General features: G+C 43.9%; 1 protein-coding gene across 5 annotated transcripts in view; it reads left to right on the top strand.

Annotated features, from left to right (window-relative positions):
• Positions 1-872: 872 nt before the first annotated feature.
• TFB1M (transcription factor B1, mitochondrial) overlaps positions 873-12,907 on the top strand; it is a 181,503-nt gene continuing 169,468 nt past the window's right edge. For 3 of the 5 annotated variants that reach the window (XR_003855776.1, XM_029596709.1, XM_029596706.1), the window contains exon 1: positions 875-1,028. The gene's annotated coding sequence lies outside the window, so the exon portion shown is untranslated. Of the gene's footprint in view, positions 1,126-12,907 lie in introns of all 5 variants that reach the window. The other 2 variants (XM_029596710.1, XM_029596708.1) reach the window with 2 other exon arrangements.

Raw genomic sequence — 12,907 nt, 5'->3', positions numbered from 1 at the left:
AGAATAAAACTGTTAAACAAAATAAATGTTCCTGTTGTGAAATTGTGTATAGGAAATAAGAGTGTTGGACCCTTCCTGTACATAAGTGCATAAGATTTGCCATACTTAGACCAAAGGACCATCAAGCCCAGTATCCTGTTCCTAACAGTGGCCAATTCATGTCACAAGTACCTGGCAGGATCCCAAGATACCCTGCTGCTTATCCCAGGGATAAGAAGGGGATTTCTGCAGCTCTACCTTAATAATATTTATGGCCTTTTTCTTCAGTAACTTGTTCAAACCTTATTTGAAAGCAGTTGCACTAATATCTTTCACCACATCCTCTGGCAATGAATTCCAGAGCTTAATTATTTTATTAGTTTTCAATGTATCATCTAGAAAGAGTCCCACTGCACTCATTATTTTATAGACTTCTGTTATATCCCCCCCCCCGCCCCCGCAGCCGTCTCTTCTCCAGGCCAAAAAGTCCCTACCTCTTTATCCTTTCCTCATAGGGGAATTGTTCCATCCCGTTTAAAAGCGAGACTAGTACTGAATCTATGGCCTCAGGGGCACACCTGACCCAAACGTGTGACAGCAGTGACCATTCCTCAACTATTACCCGCCAAATCAGGGACCGGGTTGTTTGTTTGTTTTTTTTCCCCAATAATAATAAAGACTCCATCGGGGCCAATTCTACAGCTCCTGGGACCTTTCACATTTCTGTCGTCGATGCCGCGTCATTAATTCCAGTCATGCGAGCCGTCAGCCTATGCAGACAGCGACACCCCGCATCGGTAAACGCGGAAAACCTGCCCCGCACGTGAGCTTCTCCTCCTCTAACGGAAGAGAGCGGCCCCGTTCTGACGTCACAGAAAGCAGACAGCCACAGGGAGCGAGGCGCGCGCGCTGCTCTGACGCGAGCAGCACGTGACGGGAAGCAGCGTTGGGCCACGGGGGGGGCGTGGCCCGAGCACGCGGAATGAGAGAGAGAGAATCCCGGCGAACGTCCGCCGCCCGCCGGCACTGAGACTCCGCCCCCGGCGCAGGTGAGGTCCCGGGCGGCGCGGGCCCCCCCCCCCTCCTCCCCGGGCAGGTTATCCTAAGCGCTCAGGGGCAGGGACCGGTGGTTCAGGAACGCATGTGGTAAGCGGGTTTGTGCTAACGTTGGGACAGCGCTCTAGAAGGACGAATTATCTCGCTTTTCTTCGGGGGGCAGTGAGGCGCCTATAAGAAGCTCACTTGGTAACCTGCAGAGTTAGAAATCACCTTTGTCAGCCTTTCATTACCTTTAGTGGGCCTTAAAGTTAGTCTCTGTATTTACCAAATAAAAGTACCATATCCACTATCTACTTTTTTGGTTTTCTGTTAACAATTTTAGTGCCTTTGAACTCGTCTTATATGGTGGTTCCGATCTCTCTCTCCGGAGGCAGGATGATGACTTTCCTTAAAGCAGGGCTTCCCAAACCTTTAGCCAGTGTGACCCCACTTTAGCACTTGAAAATTCACAGGACCCCAGAGGAGAACCAAACCTAATTCACGGGGGTGTAGTTCGCCTCCAACCCTCCACTCACCATTCATGCTCTCCTCCTGATCCCCTCTCCCGACCTCTGCCCCTCCTCCTGATCCCCTCTCTCGACCTCTGCCCCTCCATCTGATCCCCTCTCCCGACCTCTGCCCCTCCATCTGATCCCCTCTCCCGACCTCTGCCCCTCCATCTGATCCCCTCTCCCGACCTCTGCCCCTCCAGCTGATCCCCTCTCCCGACCTCTGCCCCTCCAGCTGATCCCCTCTCTCGACCTCTGCCCCTCCAGCTGATCCCCTCTCCCGACCTCTGCCCCTCCAGCTGATCCCCTCTCCCGACCTCTGCCCCTCCAGCTGATCCCCTCTCTCGACCTTTGCCCCTCCAGCTGATCCCCTCTCTCGACCTCTGCCCCTCCATCTGATCCCCTCTCTCGACCTTTGCCTCTCCAGCTGATCCCCTCTCTCGACCTCTGCCCCTCCATCTGATCCCCTCTCTCGACCTCTGCCCCTCTCTCGACCTCTGCCCCTCCAGCTGATCCCCTCTCTCGACCTCTGCCCCTCCATCTGATCCCCTCTCTCGACCTTTGCCTCTCCATCTGATCCCCTCTCTCGACCTCTGCCTCTCCATCTGATCCCCTCTCTCGACCTTTGCCTCTCCATCTGATCCCCTCTCTCGACCTTTGCCTCTCCAGCTGATCCCCTCTCTCGACCTTTGCCTCTCCATCTGATCCCCTCTCTCGACCTTTGCCTCTCCAGCTGATCCCCTCTCTCAACCTTTGCCTCTCCAGCTGATCCCCTCTCTCAACCTTTGCCTCTCCAGCTGATCCCCTCTCCCGACCTCTGTCCCTCCAGCTGATCCCCTCTTACATCCCTCAGTTCCTCTCCCCTTCCCAGCCTATCATCTCGCTCACCCACTCCAGCTTTTTACATCCTCCAAGCCATTTTTGTAACCCTAATTGATTATCTGTCATCCCTTCTTCTCTCTTTTCTCACATACCTGCCCAGTTGATACCCTCAACCCTAGCTCCTCTCGTGCATCCCCCCCCCCCTTCCACAGCCAGTCCCTCTCCCACTGATCCAACCCTCAAACCCTTCCTCTATCTGATCCCTCCCTTCAACAGCCCCCATCCAAACATCCCCTTGACTAGGATCCGCAGCAGCATTTTCCTATAGGCAATAAGTGGGTGACAGCTAGTGGGAAGAGAGGGCAGGCTGATGACAGGGGCAACATTTTTCTCTTAGGTAAGTTCAGTGATGGGAGAGGATAGAGAAGAAGTGACAACCTGCACAGTCCTGTGTACACTCTGCCCACTCTTCCTCAATGGCTGGTCCAATGCCTGATGCTGATCTGCCACTGGCAGCAGCATTAGTAATGAAAGTCAGCACAGGATATGTGAGCCAGTAAAAGCTCACAGGCCCTGCAGTGGCCCCAGTCCCTCCTCACTCATGGCTTTCTGTTAACGTGGAAACTCAAGCGAGGGCGGGACCATTGCAGGACCTGAGAGTGAGTGCAGGCCAGCTCAAAGATCCCATGCTGATCTCCACTACTTTTGCTGCTGGTGATGTCTGGAGAGGACTGCCCTTTGAGGCATTTGTGACCCCATTTGGGGTCCCGACCCACAGTTTGGGAAGCTCTGCCTTAAAGTGTACCAATCAGGTTCATCCAGCCTGTGTGATGGGCGCAACATAGTCCCGTTGCACCTGCTCAGCAGAATCTGATCAGTGACGGTCATAAAATCCACCTATATACATGACTTTTTACCACCTTGCTTTTTTTGTTTATGATGATCAGTTTCATCTGTCTTGAGTATATCTTTTCTTTAAAAAAGTACAAATTTAAGAGTCAAAGTGAAAAGTACCCAAAGCTATATTATCTTATAATAGAAGATCAATTAAAATCTTGTACTGTAGAATTGTATAGATAGCTTGTAATTTACTTGCCTGAATTTATATATCTTTGTTACAGAAATGTTGAAAGGAACTGCAGGTAAATGTTCTCTAACATTTTAGACACCAAAATAGATACAATATTAGGGCTGTCAAACTGCAGTCTTGAAATAATGCTTACCAGTCAGGTTTTCAGAATATACCTGATGAATATGCATGAGAGAGATGTGCAGATGATGGCAACAATGCATGCAAATATATCTCATGCATAATCATTAGAGATGTCCTGAAAACTAAACTGGTTTCTGGCATAAGAACATGCCATACTGGGTCAGACCAAGGGTCCATCAAGCCCAGCATCCTGTTTCCAACAGAGGCCAAACCAGGCCACAAGAACCTGGCAATTACCCAAACACTAAGAAGATCCCATGCTACTGATGCAATTAATAGCAGTGGCTATTAGCTAAGTAAATTTGATTAATAGCAGTTAATGGACTTCTCCTCCAAGAACTTATCCAATCCTTTTTTAAACACAGCTATACTAACTGCACTAACCACATCCTCTGGCAACAAATTCCAGAGCTTTATTGTGCATTGAGTGAAAAGGAATTTTCTCCAATCCTGCCCTTCAGGATTGCAGTTTAACACCTCCTGGGTATGCTGATAAAATAGGGATAGTGAGCCACCGCATTTTTGCTTTACAAGCACTGATTAAACATGTAAAGAACACCTCAGAATATTTACATATTTTATTGATTATTAACTTTAAGCTGCTACAAACTGCAAGAAGTGAGACAGATGTAACCTGAGCCCCGCCCTCTACATCATTGACCTCCCCACAGTACTAGAGAACTCCTCAGCTCCAGGGTTAAAACTAAATGACTCTAAAGTCAAATACCTGCTATATGCAGATGATTTGGTCATTCTTTTCTCCATGGCAGAAAGGCTACAAGAGAATCTAAAACTGCTGGAGGCCCACTGCAAATCAGGGCCAAAAATCTGCAACACAAATTCAAATTCTTCCTAAATGAATACGTTGAATATACCTTAGACCAGTGGTTCTCAACCTTTTCCCCATCGTGACTCACCTGACAGGCCACGCTCACATGGATGACACACTGCTCATTACAATTTACGACGGAAAAAAAAAATAAAGGTCTGGTAATTATTTTTATTGTTAAGAATGACACAAGAAAAAGATACGTATTCTGTCTGAACAGAAATTGCATAAACAGTAAACATCCCACACCAAAAACAGCACCAATTTCCGGCACTTAAACAGTAACCACCTTACCTAAGAAAAGGCAACACTGAAAATATTACACCAGGCCTTAAGACACCATCTCCTATTAGGAAAACGGAGCAAGTCAGGCTGCTATAGAGCCCTATACAGAAACTACACGCCAGCAGAAAACCTCACCTGAATCACATGTGCTGACCCTCACCTAACATAGAATAAAGAGACCAAAACACATAACTAGAAGCATGCAGACAAAAACTGAATTGGAAACTGCAACAAGCCAGGGTCTCTGTATGCAGTGCAACAAAGGAAAAAAAGAAACATCACCCATCCTTATAAAACAAATCAAGAAATATAAAATCAGTAGCAGTAAAACCATACTAAGAAAAAGAACAGCTGATGAATGGAATATCCAATAATTAAAAACTCATATCAAAAATTTCTAGATACCAACAAAATATTCAAAATAGCAGACACAAAGACCGAGTAATGAAAATTAATAAGGATACAAACAATTTTTTGCTCTGCATACCTGGGAACGTTTGATATCCAGGTGCCCTGAGATTGTTCTGAATTAGCAGGAGGAGGGGTGGTTTGCTTGGAACTTTCTCCTCTCTCTCTCTCTCACACTGGCTCTCAATCACTCACATATACACATGCTTTGTCTCTCTCACTTATATAGGCTCTTAATTACACATATGCTGTCTGTCTTTTCACGCTTGCCCATACAGGCTTTCAATCGCACACATACATGCTGTCCTTTTCTCTCACAGACTCTCATTCACATGCTTACAAACATGCTCTCTCTCTTTCTCTCATTTTACACACAGGCTCTCAATCACATACTCACATGCTCCCTCACCTAAACCAGCTCTCCATCACACACAGACACACATGTTCTCTCTTTCTCAATCACATACTGACATGCTCTCTCACCTAAAACAGCTCTCAATCACACACATACTCTCTTTCAAATGTACGTGCTCTCTCATTCACATACACACACACACACAGGATCTCAAACACACATGCTTGCTCATTCACTCACTCTCCCCCGAACTAGCGACAGCAGCAGCCTCCTCCACTTCTAACCCTAAAGGCAGCAGCAACCTCCTTCATTTTCAGCCCTCGCGGAGCAAGGAGTCCCATCGGCCACGTGGTTTGACGACGTTCTTTGTTTTTCTCTGAGCCGTGCTGCTCATTCTTCAGGCTGTGCCTCTCTTCTTTTCTTCGGGCCGACGCTGCCTGCACTAGCATGGTCTCTTCTTCCCGCACACGCACCCACTGATCACCACGTCCTCTTCCGTGCTGCGGGGGGGGGGGGGCAGGAAGAAGAGAGCAAGCTGGTGCCTCTGATTCCAGCTGTCCTGCTGCTTTTAAGCCCGGGCGCAGGACCTATTTTGCTCAAAAGGGGGAGCAGCTGGGTCAGCAGGGGACCGGGAAGTGTGGCGACACACCGGTTGAGAACCACTGCCTTAGACGACTATGGCTTGCGACTAAGTGCATCTGGAATTTGATTATGACTGATATTCTTAAAAATGCTGATAGGTGGTTTATACATGTTTAATAAATAAATAAGTTGGCTATAAGGACATTGCAAGAAAAACTCTTTGTCCTATATGCAACCTCCCGATAAAACTGCTATTAAAATTATGTGATAGCATCGTTTAACCAGCCCTCTTAATGGACATGATATCTGGGTTCTATCATCCGTCCCAAATTATTTATTTACTTATGTTTAAGTATCTTTATGAATTTTCACAAAAAACCAGCATTGCCAGATAATGAAACAACTAAACTACCTCTAGGATAGTAACATAAGAACATGCCAGGCTGGGTCAGACCAAGGGTCCATCAAGCCCAGCATCCTGTTTCCAACAGTGGTCAAACCAGGCCACAAGAACCTGGCAAGTACCCAAAAACTAAGTCTATTCCATGTTACCATTGCTAATGGCAGTGGCTATTCTCTAAGTGAACTTAATAGCAGGTAATGGACTTCTCCTCCAAGAACTTATCCAATCCTTTTTAAACACAGTTACACTAACTGCACTAACCACATCCTCTGGCAACAAATTCCAGAGTTTAATTGTGCGTTGAGTGAAAAAGAACTTTCTCCGATTAGTCTTAAATGTGCCACATGGTAACTTCATGGAGTGCCCCCTAGTCCTTCTATTATCCAAAAGAGGAAATAACCGATTCACATCTACCCGTTCTAGACCTCTCATGATTTTAAACACCTCTATCATATCCCCTCTCAGCCGTCTCTTCTCCAAGCTGAAAAGTCCTAACCTCTTCAGCCTTTCCTCATAGGGGAGCTGTTCCATTCCCCTTATCATTTTGGTTGCCCTTCTCTGTACCTTCTCCATCGCAACTATATCTTTTTTGAGATGTGGCGACCAGAATTGTACACAGTATTCAAGGTGCGGTCTCACCATGGAGGCATTATGACATTTTCCGTTTTATTCACCATTCCCTTTCTAATAATTCCCAACATTCTGTTTGCTTTTTTGACTGCCGCAGCACACTGCACCGACGATTTCAATGTGTTATCCACTATGACACCTAGATCTCTTTCTTGGGTGGTAGCACCTAATATGGGACCCAACATTGTGTAATTATAGCACGGGTTATTTTTCCCTATATGCATCTCCTTGCACTTATCCACATTAAATTTCATCTGCCATTTCGATGCCCAATTTGCCAGTCTCAGAAGGTCTTCCTGCAATTTATCACACTCTGCTTGTGATTTAACTACTCTGAACAATTTTGTATCATCTGCAAATTTGATTATCTCACTCGTTGTATTTCTTTCCAGATCATTTATAAATATATTGAACAGTAAGGGTCCCAATACAGATCCCTGAGGCACTCCACTGTCCACTCTCTTCCACTGAGAAAATTGCCCATTTAATCCTACTCTCTGTTTCCTGTCTTTTAGCCAGTTTGTAATCCACGAAAGGACATCACCACCTATCCCATGACTTTTTACTTTTCCTAGAAGCCTTTCATGAGGAACTTTGTCAAACGCCTTCTGAAAATCCAAGTTTACTACATCTACCGGTTCACCTTTATCCACATGTTTATTAACTCCTTCAAAAACTTGAAGCAGATTTGTGAGGCAAGACTTGCCTTGGGTAAAGCCATGCTGACTTTGTTCCATTAAATCATGTCTTTCTATATGTTCTGTGATTTTGATGTTTAGAACACTTTCCACTTTTTTTCCTGGCATCGAAGTCAGGCTAACCGGTCTGTAGTTTCCCGGATCGCTCCTGGAGCCCTTTTTAAATATTGGGGTTACATTTGCTATCCTCCAGTCTTCAGGTACAATGGATGATTTTAATAATAGGTTACAAATTTTTACTAATAGGTCTGAAATTTCACTTTTTAGTTCCTTCCGAACTCTGGGGTGTATACCATCCGGTCCAGGTGATTTACTACTCTTCAGTTTGTCAATCAGGCCTACCACATCTTCTAGGTTCACCGTGATTTGATTCAGTCCATCTGAATCATTACCCGTGAAAACCTTCTCCATTACGGGTACCTCCCCAATATCCTCTTCAGTAAACACTGAAGCAAAGAAATCATTTAATCTTTCCACGTATATAAACAGAGGCAATGCATCCCCTTAAGCCCAACGACCTCCCTCCCCTTCACATAACGGGGCACAGAAAACATTGGCATAAAACACTAAGAGCAGGCTGGTGGCACCTTCACAGCCTCCCTTAATACAAAAAACAAACCCTCCCCCATACCCCCTACCCTCCCTTAGGCCTTACAAAGGGAACAAGACAGAAGAAAAGAGAGATTTAATGAACAAAGGGCAGAGAAAGGTCATTAAGTATTAAACTGTGCGCTCTATGAGGCAGAGATTGGATATAGGTAGCTCAAATGGAGGGGAAGGGCCTAGCTTTACGAGCAATATCTGTGCGCTCTGCCAGTTTTTCAGTCGGACATAAAAGGTGAATCTGATTTTTCTAGTCAGATTAGGCAGGTCTGGTCCCACCCGGGTATGGAGAATGGATTTCTTGGCTAACAATAAAAGTTTCTGAATCCACAGCCGCTTACATTTCTGCCCCAGTGTCACCCCACGCAGATGGTCAAGATGATTTATTTGTTAACATTCCTACACTGCTTTCCTGATTTAAATGAAATCGCCCAAAGCAGTGTACAAGAATAAAATAAAACAATCAGTTCAGAAGGATCATAATTAACATGTTGCAGATTGGACTTTCAGCTTTCCTCAATTCTTTACATTCTTACAAAATTGCATAAGGTCTTGTTCCTCCCTAATCTCCAAGGGTAGGTCATTCTATAAATCTGGAGCTGTGGTGGAAAATGCTCTGTTCGGTAATCTTTGAAACACAAACTGGATGTGAACCATAGTATCAATATCAATATAACAAATTCTACACAATAATAAGCCTCGGGATGCTGAATGCCAGTATTATCGAGCCTTTGACAAAATCCTCATTCAAGAGCAAATGTCCACACACTGTGCCGTGTTTAACGATATTCACTTATAAGGATGTGTTATCAGTATCCAAATGTAAAGTGAACTGCTCACCACTAATTTTTTGTAATCGTCGGTTTGTCAACAACATGGATTTGTGAAAAAGAAAAAACGGAAAGAAAGAAAAATTAAGGAATCTCCTTAAAAAAAATTCATGTTGTTGACAAACCCGATGATTACAAAAAATTAGTGATGAGCAGTTCACTTTACTTTTGGATATTGATAACACATCCTTATAAGAGAATCTCGTTAAACACGGCACAGTGTGTGGATATTTGCTCTTGAATGAGGATTTTGTCAAAGGCTCAATAATACTGGTATTCAACATCCCGTGGTTTATTACCGTTCTGCAATCTAACATAAGAACATAAGAAAATGCCATACTGGGTCAGACCAAGGGTCCATCAAGCCCAGCATCCTGTTTCCAACAGTGGCCAATCCAGGCCATAAGAACCTGGCAAGTACCCAAAAACTAAGTCTATTCCATGTAACCATTGCTAATGGCAGTGGCTATTCTCTAAGTGAACTTAATAGCAGGTAATGGACTTCTCCTCCAAGAACTTATCCAATCCTTTTTTAAACACAGCTATACTAACTGCACGAACCACATTCTCTGGCAACAAATTCCAGAGTTTAATTGTTGAGTAAAAAAGAACTTTCTCCGATTAGTTTTAAATGTGCCCCATGCTAACTTCATGGAGTGTCCCCTAGTCTTTCTACTATCCGAAAGAGTAAATAACCGATTCACATCTACCCGTTGTAGACCTCTCATGATTTTCAACACCTCTATCATATCCCCCCTCAGTCGTCTCTTCTCCAAGCTGAAAAGTCCTAACCTCTTTAGTCTTTCCTCATAGGGGAGTTGTTCCATTCCCCCTTAGAAACCTCTAAATAAATAAATAAATAAATTATCATTTTGGTAGCCCTTCTCTGTACCTTCTCCATCGCAATTATATCTTTTTTGAGATGCGGCGACCAGAATTGTACACAGTATTCAAGGTGCGGTCTCACCATGGAGCGATACAGAGGCATTATGACATTTTCCGTTTTATTCATCATTCCTTTTCTAATAATTCCCAACATTCTGTTTGCTTTTTTGACTGCCGCAGCACACTGAACCGACGATTTCAATGTGTTATCCACTATGACACCTAGATCTCTTTCTTGGGTTGTAGCACCTAATATGGAGCCCAACATCGTGTAATTATAGCATGGGTTATTTTTCCCTATATGCATCACCTTGCACTTATCCACATTAAATTTCATCTGCCATTTGGATGCCCAATTTTCCAGTCTCACAAGGTCTTCCTGCAATTTATCACAATCTGCTTGTGATTTAACTACTCTGAACAATTTTGTGTCATCTGCAAATTTGATTATCTCACTCGTCGTATTTCTTTCCAGATCATTTATAAATATATTGAAGAGTAAGGGTCCCAATACAGATCCCTGAGGCACTCCACTGTCCACTCCCTTCCACTGAGAAAATTGCCCATTTAATCCTACTCTCTGTTTCCTGTCTTTTAGCCAGTTTGCAATCCACGAAAGGACATCGCCACCTATCCCATGACTTTTTACTTTTCCTAGAAGCCTCTCATGAGGAACTTTGTCAAACGCCTTCTGAAAATCCAAGTATACTATATCTACCGGTTCGCCTTTATCCACATGTTTATTAACTCCTTCAAAAAAGTGAAGCAGATTTGTGAGGCAAGACTTGCCCTGGGTAAAGCCATGCTGACTTTGTTCCATTAAACCATGTCTTTCTATATGTTCTGTGATTTTGATGTTTAGAACACTTTCCACTATTTTTCCTGGCACTGAAGTCAGGCTAACCGGTCTGTAGTTTCCCGGATCGCCCCTGGAGCCCTTTTTAAATATTGGGGTTACATTTGCTATCCTCCAGTCTTCAGGTACAATGGATGATTTTAATGATAAGTTACAAATTTTTACTAATAGGTCTGAAATTTCATTTTTTAGTTCCTTCAGAACTCTGGGGTGTATACCATCCGGTCCAGGTGATTTACTACTCTTCAGTTTGTCAATCAGGCCTACCACATCTTCTAGGTTCACCGTGATTTGATTCAGTCCATCTGAATCATTACCCATGAAAACCTTCTCCATTACAGGTACCTCCCCAACATCCTCTTCAGTAAACACCGAAGCAAAGAAATCATTTAATCTTTCCGCGATGGCCTTATCTTCTCTAAGTGCCCCTTTAACCCCTCGATCATCTAACGATCCAACTGACTCCCTCACAGGCTTTCTGCTTCGGATATATTTAAAAAAGTTTTTACTGTGAGTTTTTGCCTCTACAGCCAACTTCTTTTCAAATTTTCTCTTAGCCTGTCTTATCAATGTCTTATCAATGTCTTAATAGATGGAAATTGTACTTGGAACTGATGTTGCGATCTTTACAACCTACTTGTTTTTCCTCCAGGACAGATGATTTTTCATAAGTGGAGAACCTTTCCCCCGTAAAATTTTAAAGGCCTGCAATAGCCCCTTAAATTGACAGCAGGATTTAATAGGGAGCCAATGTAGTTTTTTAAAAAGAGGTGTTGCATGGTCCCGTCTTGTGCACCCAAGTGCTACTCTCACCACTATATTTTGGATACAGTGTCCCTGGTAAACCTCAGTAGATCGAATTACAGTAGTCGACCATAGCCACCATTAAAGCATAAACCAATATCTATACAGAATGGGACAGAAGCACAGTAGAAATCCTATATCTCCAATCCTGCAAGCAGACATGCTTTGACTACAGAAGCACCTCTAATAATGGGTGCAGAGCAGAAATAGGATGCTTCCCCTTACTACAAAGCAGGCAAAAAAGAATATTCAGATTCTGGTGTTATCTCAATAACTGCGATAAACTCGCTCCACTACCTGTGAAGTCTGTGAAGTAATACGAGACCCTGGAAAAAGCACATTCTTCATCTACACAGCAATACCAGTGCCATACCAATCCAGTACTAACACCCAGAACGTAAACTACTACAAACCAGTTTATCAAAAGGTGGCAACAGCTCCTAGAACACCAGTTCACCTCCTGCTGCAAGGAGCAAAATGGAAAACGGAACAAGATGGACTGCTACAGATCCCTACATGGAAAATCCATGCTAGCAAAATACCTCACCTTGGTCACAAATGCAAAAAAATAGGCAGAACCTCCCCAAATACAGAAAAAAGTGATCACAGATTAGAAATAAAAACCGCAAGAAGACAGACACTATGCAATGCAACATTGGAGAAATAGAAACAGAAATGCATTTCCTCCTGGTGCTGTGCAAAATACAAAGAAATTAGAGATGCTCATTTCCCAGAGCTAGTGGAGAAAATCCAAGACTTCTCACAAAAGAATGAGCAAGAAAACCTCTTTATAATCTTGGGAAAACCAGGAGAAACAGCAGCTATTGCAGTAAAATATGTGGTATCCTACCTTCAGGCCAGGATCTGAATCCCGACCAGGGAGAATACGGATCGACACCAAAACCTGAGCCATGTCCCTGATGCTGCACTTTCCATCATTAAAGCATAAACCAATTTCTGTACAAAGTGGGACAGAACCACAAAAGAAATCCTATATCTCCAGTCCTGCAAACAGACACTCTGTTTACTTGATTTATTACCATTTTGTAATTTTTATCTTCTGTTCCTAACCTTTTATTTAGTCAGTTTGTGTATTTGGCAACATGGAAAACTGTCGTGCCAGTAAAGTTATCTGAATCTGTGAGAGCTTGGGTTGCAGGGCAAGGCCTGAGTAGCAG

The sequence above is a fragment of the Rhinatrema bivittatum genome, chromosome 3 (genome assembly GCF_901001135.1).
Source record: "Rhinatrema bivittatum chromosome 3, aRhiBiv1.1, whole genome shotgun sequence".
NCBI lineage: Eukaryota > Metazoa > Chordata > Amphibia > Gymnophiona > Rhinatrematidae > Rhinatrema > Rhinatrema bivittatum.
Note: the sequence above shows the minus strand (reverse complement) of the source record. Positions and strands in the feature narration are given on the sequence as shown.